Here is a 9,356-nt window from a genome sequence, read left to right as displayed (position 1 = left end):
CAGAGGAAGGAGCAGCCGGTGCTGCAGCAGCAGGCGGCCCCGGGGACACAGGGATCACAGCCCTGGCACATCCCGGGAGGACGGAGCTCTCCATCCCCCTGTGCTCCTGCAAACCCCAGCGGTGTCCACAGGCTGCTTGTGGATGGGTAAATCGTCACTTTTGGGGTTCCTCGGGAACTGACAGTGCCCAGCACTCTGGAAAAGCGAAAATTCCTCCAGGAAAACAGCATCGCCCCGAAGCTGAAGTCAGAGGGATTCCCTTCAAACCTGCAGGCTCGGGCTCAGCCGTGCAGGGACGGTGCTGAGGGTTCCACATTCCCGGTCAGCCCCAGGCCCCTGGGGGCTGTGAGGCTACAGGACTTCACCCAGTGCCTGGCAATCCCAGCTCATTCCCTGCTCCAGAACACCTGCCCCTTGTCTGCTCTGCCTGAGGGACCCAGACTTGGCCCTGGAAGGGCAGGAACCTACACTCCCAGCTCCCAGAAGGTCACAGTGTCCGTGGGATACGCTGAGCCCTTCACCCCATGCAGTCGGTGCCAGGGATGCAAATCCCACGTGGGATGCGTGGAACTCTGTCAGGGACCCTCCCCAGTAAAGGAGCGGCACTAAAATCCCCCATGGCAACAGAAATCCCCTGCCCTGGGCATGCCAGAGTTTCCTGTTGGAGCCAGGGGATGCACCAGCCCCTCCAGGAGGGAGGGATGGGACAGCAGGGAGAGCTCAGGGCTGGCAGCAGGATCCCATCTCCTCAGTGCCCTGCGGCACAGGGGGCTGGAGCACACACGTGTGGGAGTAACTCACACCCAGCACCTGAAAGAACAGCAAGAATGACCCAAACCGAGCCCTGAGATGGGGAAACACCCCAGAAACACCTGGGCCTGCCCTCAGCACCTGCGGGGGGAAGCTTGCGGCACCACCAGCAACTGCAGCTGGTGCAACTCCACGAGGAATTTGCCTCCAGGGGATGCAGTGTCCCCGATTTGAGGGATTTGGGCTCCAGGGGCCGATGCACAAAGATGTGTTGTAGATCCCTGGGGCCGCTCCAGTCCTGGGAAATGGGATAACTGGGAGGGAAGTGGGTTTGGTTCACTTGCAGCACCGTGTGTGGGACTCACAGGCTGCAGCATTTCAGTGGGGATGGAGCAGGCTCCGCGGGCGATGCTCGGAGCCAGCGCCACCCAAGGGTTAATCCCAAGCACAGCAGCTCAGCCGCTGCTCCCCATGGCCAGGCTCCAGCTCTGGGGATGCAGAAGGCAAAATTTCCATCCAATTCCAGCAGGCTGGACACAGCCACGTATTTACTGCAGACCTGCTGGGAGCAAACTGCAGCCAGCCCAAACGTGCTCAACTCCCGGCGCTGAGCAGCCTCTCCTGCCCTCCCTGAGACGCTCCCAGCCCTGCCCGAGCATCGGGAACGTGAAATTTAAGCTCACTTAGAGACCACCTGGGCCTGGCTCCTTAGGTGAGCCCGTCACTCCCAGCCCTGGGAAGGAGCATGGGCTCAGCTGATGGTCTCGGCATTTGTTTTTGGCAGCTCCTGGGTCACTTAGCAACCTCTGGCTCAGGTTACCTGCGGGGGTTTTGTCTGCAAATACATTTTAATCCTTGTGAAACGGGACCCACCAGCATGTGGGCGAAGCGGCCTAAAGCCTCCTTGGGTCCCACGTGGTGACACCAGCACAGCTCCCTGGCCCTCTGTGTGTTTGTGCCACCAGGGTCCTTGTCACCTTCTGCTCCTGTGCCTTGTGTTTGACTCAAAACTTGGATTTGAACTCTTTTCTGGGCTACTCAGTGCAGGAGCCAGGAGAGGATTCTCCTCTCCATGGGTACCACGTGGGACCTGCTTCTCCGTCAAGGAGCTTCCAGTTCTGCACACGGGATCCTCTTGGAAAAAAGAAATTCAGCAGCAAATCCCAAAGCCAAACAGGACCCAGATGTCCTGGAAATCAGCAGAGACCTCCAGAGGACCAGACCAGGGTAAACAAGCCAAGCTCTTCTAAGGCAGGAGCATCCCTTGGGATGTGCACAGCAACTCTTCCATGCATGGCAGCAAATCTGGCTCGTCTCAGACCTCTGCAGAAAGGGACCTGGGGGTCCTGGTCGGTCCAAGTTGGATCTGAGTCCCCGGTGTGTCCTGGCAGCCCAAAGGGCCACCGTGTCCTGGGGGCACCAGGCCAGGGAGGGATTGTCCCGCTCTGCTCTGCACTGGGGCAGCCTCCCCTCCAGTGCTGGGGGCACTCTGGGCACCACAAGATCAGAAGGGTCCAAAGCTGTTGGAGAGTGTCCAAAGGAGGGACACGGAGCTGGGGAAGGGTCTGAGGAGCGGCTGAGGGCACTTGGCTCGTTCAGCTGCAGCAGAGGAGACTGAGGGGAGGCTCCTGGGGGCTGCAGCTCCTCCCGAGGGGAGGCGGAGGGGCAGGGGCTGAGCTCTGCTCTGGGACAGGGACAGGAGCCCAGGGAACGGCTGGAGCTGGGTCAGGGCTGGGCATGGAGCTCAGGGAAAGGTTCTTCCCCCCGAGGCTGCTGGGCACTGCCCAGGCTCCCCAGGGAATGGGCCCGGCCCCGAGGCTGCCAGAGCTGCAGGAGCGTTTGGACAGCGCTCTCAGGGACGCCCAGGCTGGGGTTGTTGGGGTGTCTGTGCAGGGCCAGGGGCTGCACTGATGATCCCTGAGGGTCCCTTCCAGCTCAGGATATCCTGGGATTTTATCGTTCCATGGACCCCAGGACACCCGATAGTGCCCAGGATCTGGCCAGTGTTGCACCACCCTGGTGTCCAGGAGCACTAAGCCAGAGACTCATTAGTGTAATTAATGTCAGACTTCCCAGCCAGCTGAGCTTCCATCTGACCTTTAGTTATTGAAATATGAACAACAAAAATGACACATTATCACAGAGGAGGTGTCACAGGCCGCTCATTTGAAATCCTCCTCAGTGGCAGGCCCACAAAGAGTTTCTTCCTGCAAAGTAAATGGGAAAATTTGGAAAACCCTCCAGGGAGGAGGAAAAATTCAGCTCCACAGCAGCACAGCAGGGACACGGCATCTCCCAGCTTTGGGGGGCACAGCCAGAAACAACCTCGGGGAGAGAAATGGAGGGAGAAATGAGGAAGAGCTGTTAAAAATAAAACAGAGGAAAAAATCTGCTTCTTAGTCTTGAGAAAGTCACTGAGGTGGAGAGAGCTGAGCCAGGCCCCAGTGGCACAGGACTGAGGCAGCAGGGACAGGCCCCAGGCCATGGAGTGATCCCTGCATGGGCACAGCTCTGCCCAGCATGAACTCAGGGGCAGCCTGAGCCAGAGAGAACCTCGGGGCATGGAAAAAACCCGAAAAACCCCAGCAGCATTGTCTGGTGCTGGATGAGCCTGACCCAACAGATCACAGCCCTGTTTGTCACTGCAACAGCAACAACCTGGACCTGGATTTCCAGAGGTTTCCAGATGCTGGTGCAGGCTGAGCAAGGCAGGGGAAGGCAGTGGTGCCGATCCTGTCGGGATTCCCCACGCTGGGAATTGCTTTGCCACAAGGCTGGTGCTTGATGGAAGAGAGACCCTGAAGGTAAGAGGAGAAACCACTTCCTGAAATGTGGAGGGTCCAACCTCCACAGTAACTCCTGGACTGACTTCCAGAGCACTGGGCATGGCTGGGGGGGATGCTGGCATCACCCACTGCACTTCCCAAAGGCTCCTGCCCCTCATCAGCCCCAGGAATAAGCACTAATGAAGGCAGGATTATCCCCCCGCTCCATTAGGCACACTTGGTTAATATTCCTGCTTATGGAAAAAGGTCACAGCTTCTCTCTCACTTATGTCACTCCACCTTCATTTGCAATCGCAGGGTTCTGCTCCTTTTCCATCCCTAATTAGCGTTCAATTACGGGGGCCCTGCTCCAGCCCACCACCAGGCACAGGTCCTGGCCACGCCACCTCCCTGGGCCTCCCTGTGCAAAACTGACCCAAGAGCAGCCTCTTCTCCTCTGGCAGAACGGAGGGAACCAGATGGACTTTGCTTCAAATGGGATTTAAATGGAAAAATACAAACCAGCTCCTTGTGCCAATAGTGAAGGGTTGGCGTCCAGCTGTCCCCAGTGTGGGGAAGGTCAGCCCGGGTGACCCTCTGGAAAAAGAGGCCAGAAGCACCAAACACCCTCATGGTTTGCTCTTCTGGCTGCACCACTGTGAAGGGGTTGGAAATTATTCCTTCCACTCTTCCTGAGGGAAAACAAATCCTCCACCCTGGAGATGGGGCTGAGGGAGTTTGAGTGCTCAGGGAGAGCCCCTTTAGTTCCCCTGCTCTGCCCTGCAAACCTCTGCTGCTGCTGCCCTGCGAGGAGCACCGTGAGGACCCTGCTCAGGAGGCTTGAGAAGATGGAAAAGAGCCTTCCCAAGCCTGCCTGAATCCCCCTCGGTGGACCATGGGCTGGCAGCTCCGTGTCACAGCCACGGCTCAGGGTGCTGCAGGGCCAGGGGAGCTGATCCCACAGAGCAGCCATCAATACCCTCCGGATGTTTCAGTCTGCAAACGAACCCCCTCATCCACCGGGACTGAAACAGCAGCTGAATGGAGCAGGAAAAGCAATCCAATGCCTTGGGGGGAGTTTTCTGGAGAAGCCGAGGATGGGAATTGAGTCGGAGATCAGGCAGGTCCCTGTTCCTGCCGCTCCTTCCCTCCCGTGCCTGCTGGAATTTGCTGTGTGAAACAGCCACGGTGTCCCACAGACCCAGCTCTGAAGCCAGCAGGGGCTTCACCACCTCGCTGGCAGAAGCAGGACTGTTCCCACCACCCAAACTCCCCCCAGTTCCCACACAGCTCTCTGGGGACATCGGAGTCCTGTGCGTGACAGGGCTCAAACGCACCCAGGGCAATAGGAGGCAAAGAGGGACAATATTTGGTTTAAATTTTTCCTCAATTCCCTTCCCACTGAATATTTTCTCTTCTCCTTTCCAAGAACTTCCTTTATTTCTCCCTGTCTCCCTCTAGCAACAGTATCTGGGAGAAACAATGAATTTTTAATAGGAGGGGGTGGTGGGAAGAGGCAGACCCTGAGGCAAAGCACTGATCGGTTAAACCACCCCAATCATCAGGAAACCACATTTAAGGGAGAGGGAGCCGCGTGAGGACCACACAGCCTCGGGCAGGGTCGTGCTCCCCCCTTCTCTCCGAACCCTGCGGATGCTGCACAAATCCCAGCCAGGGTGAATCCTGCTCAGAAGAGCTCTCCCAGCCCCTCCACACAGCCCTGGCTGTGGCTGATGTGGGGCTGGGGGTGCAAGACCCCAAGCAGCTCCTCACACAGGGAGGGGAACCCTGCAGCCCTCCTGCCCCACAGCACTGGGGTTGTTCCTCTGCAGCACCTTCCCTGGGAGGGTGGGCAGGCCCTGGCACAGGGTGCCCAGAGCAGCTGGGGCTGCCCCTGGATCCCTGGCAGTGCCCAAGGCCAGGCTGGACATTGGGGCTGGGAGCAGCCTGGGACAGTGGAAGGTGTCCCTGCCCATGGCAGGGGTGGAACTGGATGGGATTTGAGATCCCTTCCAACCCAACCCAATGGGGATTCCATGATCCCAAGGCTGATGTGTACCCACCTCCTGCTCCCCATACCCCACGCTGCTCTGCAGGGCCAGGGCTCACCCCCACGGAGCTGAGGATGCCCAGCTCCCCTCCCTCAGTGCCTGGCCCTGTCTCCCCATCACAGCCTGAGCCTAAATTTAGTCCCTGGTTCTCTTTTCTTGTAGACACAACCGGTGCTCTGAGTCAAAGTCCTTTCCCATGAACTCACTGTTGCCTAATAAAGCACAAACCCTCAGAGACCTCGATGCTGGGATCTGTCATTTTAATTCCCAGTGACACTTGTTCCTCTCCGCTCCAGTATGTGGCCGCTGCTATTTTGGTTGGCACATCGGGAGCTGAACAAGGAGCCCTGGCGCTCCAGATCTGAGCCGGGCAGAGCTGGGACAGCTTTGAAAAGCAAACCCTTCTGATGGATGGAGCCACAAGCGGCAGCCAAGCTTGTGGTGGTATGAAAAAATCAGGGGAAGGAAGGCAGGGAAGCATGGGAAGATCTGGGCTGAGGCAGAGGAAGGAGGAGGGCACGTGCCGGAGCTGTGTCCAGCTTCGCCGCTCAGACAGACTGATCCTGCCTCTGCTCCCGGCCTTGGAGTGCCCATGGGGATGCCAAGGCACCACAGCAGCCTGGGGATCACAGCCCAGACCCTCCGTGCTTTGTTTTTAACTCATCCCTAGCAAAGCTGTTTGTGTTTGCTCAGATTCTCCATCCGGCTCTCTGCTGTTTGGTTGTTCTGGGGTGGGTTTGGTGCTGTCCTCAGCTCGTCCATCTCACATGGAAAAGAGAGAATGGCAGCCCCTGCCAGGGCCTGGGGAGGACTCTGCTCTGCCCCCACCAAGGGCCATTTCCCCACTTTGCCCCCCCTGTCCTGCCCAGCTCCCACCTCCGGCACCCCACAGACCTGGGGCACCTGCGGGGTTCCAGCTCCAGCCCCAAAACACCACGGCTTAAACGGGATCTGAAGGAGAATCCAGCACATTCCATCGCCAATGGCTGAGCAAGGCTCTGCTCCAGCCTGTCCCACTCCTGCGTCCCTGGTCCCACATCCCCTGAGCCAAACCTCGTGCAAGCAGCTGCTTTGTCCTCCAAGGTAAACCCTGCAAAAACTTCACAAACAGAAAAGCCAACCGCGGGTGCCCAAAGCCCGCTCCGTCTCCCTCCCGCTGCCACCCGTGGCCCTTGGCAGCGTTTCCAAGCGTTCTCCTGGGATTTATTGCTTTTCATCTCCTCTCACGTCTCTGCTCTGAACATTTCTGCCCTTGCCTGTTTGTTCTGGGGCTTTTCCAGGGCTCACAGAGCGGCCCTTTGGGCTCTGGTAGCACCTTCCACCCTCCCTGCAGCCCCACGGACCGGAGAGATCGTGCAGGATGCTCTGTGATGCTCCCTCCGACAATTCCATCACCGCTCCACAGCCACACGCAGGACTCTGGCTGTCTGAGGGACCTGTGCCACCCTCCGCAGCCAGGCCTCCGGACCACATCCACGTACAGGCAGGGAAACTGAGGCACGGGATACACACTGAGGGGCTTTGGAGCCTCGTGGCGAGTCAGCGTCACTGGGGACAAGCCCAGGGATGGCCTCGCTTGGCTCCCGCTTCCCTCCCCTCGGAGCTGTGGGATTGGGAACGTGGGGAGATGTTGCGGGTGACAGGCGTCCCACCCGGGCTGCCCACACGCACCGGCGGCACGGGAATCGCCGCTGCCCACGCACAGCGCGCCCGGCCACGTGCTTCACATTCCCAACGTTATTCCCAGGGCTTCCAGCAGCTCGCTCCCATCCCGGGGATGCGAACGCGGCAGCGACGCGGCTCTGAGCTGCCGGAGCAGCCCAACTCCTCCTGCCTTATGGCAGCTCTGGCTCCTCACGGAGGGAAGGAGCCGTCTGTGCTCGCTAGTGGGACGAGGGACGAGTCCTCTGGTGAGGCCGGATTAGCACAGCTAATAACAGCAGACATTCCTGAGCTCTAAATGCTACAAAATAGGAAAAAAGCCCCTGGCCCTGCTATCTTCAGCCAGGGATCAGCAAAAGCTCATCCCCCCGGAAAGGCTGAGCCTGGCAGGAGCCGGCTGTGCCTGGGATGTGTCCCAGCTCTGCCCAGCACAGCCACGTCCCACCCTGGCCATCGATGCCCAGGACAGGTGAAACACAACCCAGCCCCTGTTCCTCTCATCCTCCCGCTCCCTCCTCCAGCGGGGCAGGATAAAAGCAGAATGTACAGATTTTTAAACCAACTCTTTCCTGAAGCTGCTTCACCTCCTGCTCCCTGCTCTTGGGATGCTCCTCCAGCTCTTTTGCAGGCTGGGCATTGGAGAGCATCTTCCCCCAAGATCAGCCCACAACCCAAGCGCTGTGGGAAAGGCTGCAGATACCTGAGTGGGGTTTTTGCAATCTGAAAACCATAAGAAATCTTGGGTGGACTAAAAATCACCTCTTCGAGCTGCTCTGGCCAAAACCCAGCTGGCCACCACCAGTCCTCCAGCAGCAAGAGGCAGCAGCTCCGCTGCCTCCCCTCCATGAGCGCCACAGGACCGCCAGTGATAAAAACATCAGCGCAAAATTAAACCAGATCGATCCCAGGCCGCCCAACTGGCAGCTCCCCAACCCATCTTCAATTATTCTCCCATTTAAAGGACGTGCAGCACGTTCCCTGCCGTGCCCTGGGGTGCCGGGATTTTATCCCCTCTCCCTCCTGCAAGGGGTGATGGAGCAGCAGTGAAGGGCAGAGCTTTGGGGTGCAGAGCAATCCCAAGGGCCCCCCACTTCCCACAGGGTTACTGCAGGGTTCAACACCTGCATTTTGAATTTTAACCCACACATGACCATATCACTGCTGGGCAACTCTGCTCTGCGAGGGCTTTTTGGTTTTAATGCCTCATGTTTTGATTGAGAGGTTTGTAGGAACTTTCCCTGCCTGGACGAGGCTTTTCCCATGGTGTCACCCCTGCATCAGGGCTGGGTTTTGGGGTCTCCATCCCGCAGGCTGCACATCCCCAGCCAGGGTGAGAGTGGGTGAGAGACCATCCACAAACCCAAGCAGCAGCCAGGAGCTCTGCCAGGCCCAGGCTGGTGTTCACCAGGCCACCAAACATCCCCAATCCCGGTTACTTCCCGCTCCAGCCGCTCCGGTTCCAGTGCTCCTCACTCCCAAGGGCTGGGTTTGTGCTCCGGGTGCTGCCAGGCTGCGGAGCCCGGCACGGCTCCACTCTCCATCTATTTTACAGGCACTCTGCCTTCTCCTGTCATCCTCTCTCTTCCTGGTTGCTCTTTTCTCCTTCCCAAAAACCTCAGCTCAGGGTAAGGCTGGGCAGGAACAGAAACAAACGTTCTGCCTCTGCAAACGCCGTGGGAATTGGAGCACCTTTTGTCAGGTTTTAGCTCAATCCGCTTTGCAAGTGGATTAAGGAACTGGCACAAAAGTACTTTGGATGGAGAGTGGGAAGAGGCAAAGGCTGCTCTTCCAGCTCGGCAATAGGAGCCAGGAATGCTGCGCTTGCTGCCTGCTCCATTTCCCCGAGCAACACAACCCGGTAACATCCGCGGCTAAAGCAACCCTCGGAATTTTCGACAGGAGAATCCGCCTAGCCCTAAAATCCGGGATGCTCGGGGAAGAGGCAGGAAGGGCCCTGGGGTGGCGAGGAGTGAGCGGGCAGCGCCCGGGGGGAAACACGAGCGAGAGGAGATGGGAAAAGCTTTCCCGACGCCTGGCGATGCTCGGACTCGCTCGGCTGTGCCGGGGAAAGGGGCTGCGAGCGGCGGCCCCAGCCCTAAAGGGGGGGACTGCGGGTACCGGACCCCCG

At 58.7% G+C, this 9,356-nt stretch overlaps 1 long non-coding RNA gene across 1 annotated transcript in view; it reads left to right on the top strand.

Annotated features, from left to right (window-relative positions):
* The first annotated feature begins 7,468 nt into the window (after nucleotides 1–7,468).
* LOC108447881 overlaps nucleotides 7,469–9,356 on the top strand; it is a 12,436-nt gene continuing 10,548 nt past the window's right edge. The window contains exon 1 of the long non-coding RNA XR_001863586.1: nucleotides 7,469–9,086. This is a non-coding gene — a long non-coding RNA (uncharacterized LOC108447881). The remainder of the gene's footprint in view (nucleotides 9,087–9,356) is intronic.

Source organism: Corvus brachyrhynchos, unplaced genomic scaffold, assembly GCF_000691975.1.
Source record: "Corvus brachyrhynchos isolate BGI_N302 unplaced genomic scaffold, ASM69197v1 scaffold130, whole genome shotgun sequence".
Lineage (NCBI taxonomy): Eukaryota > Metazoa > Chordata > Aves > Passeriformes > Corvidae > Corvus > Corvus brachyrhynchos.
This window is presented reverse-complemented; position numbering and strand designations above follow the sequence as displayed.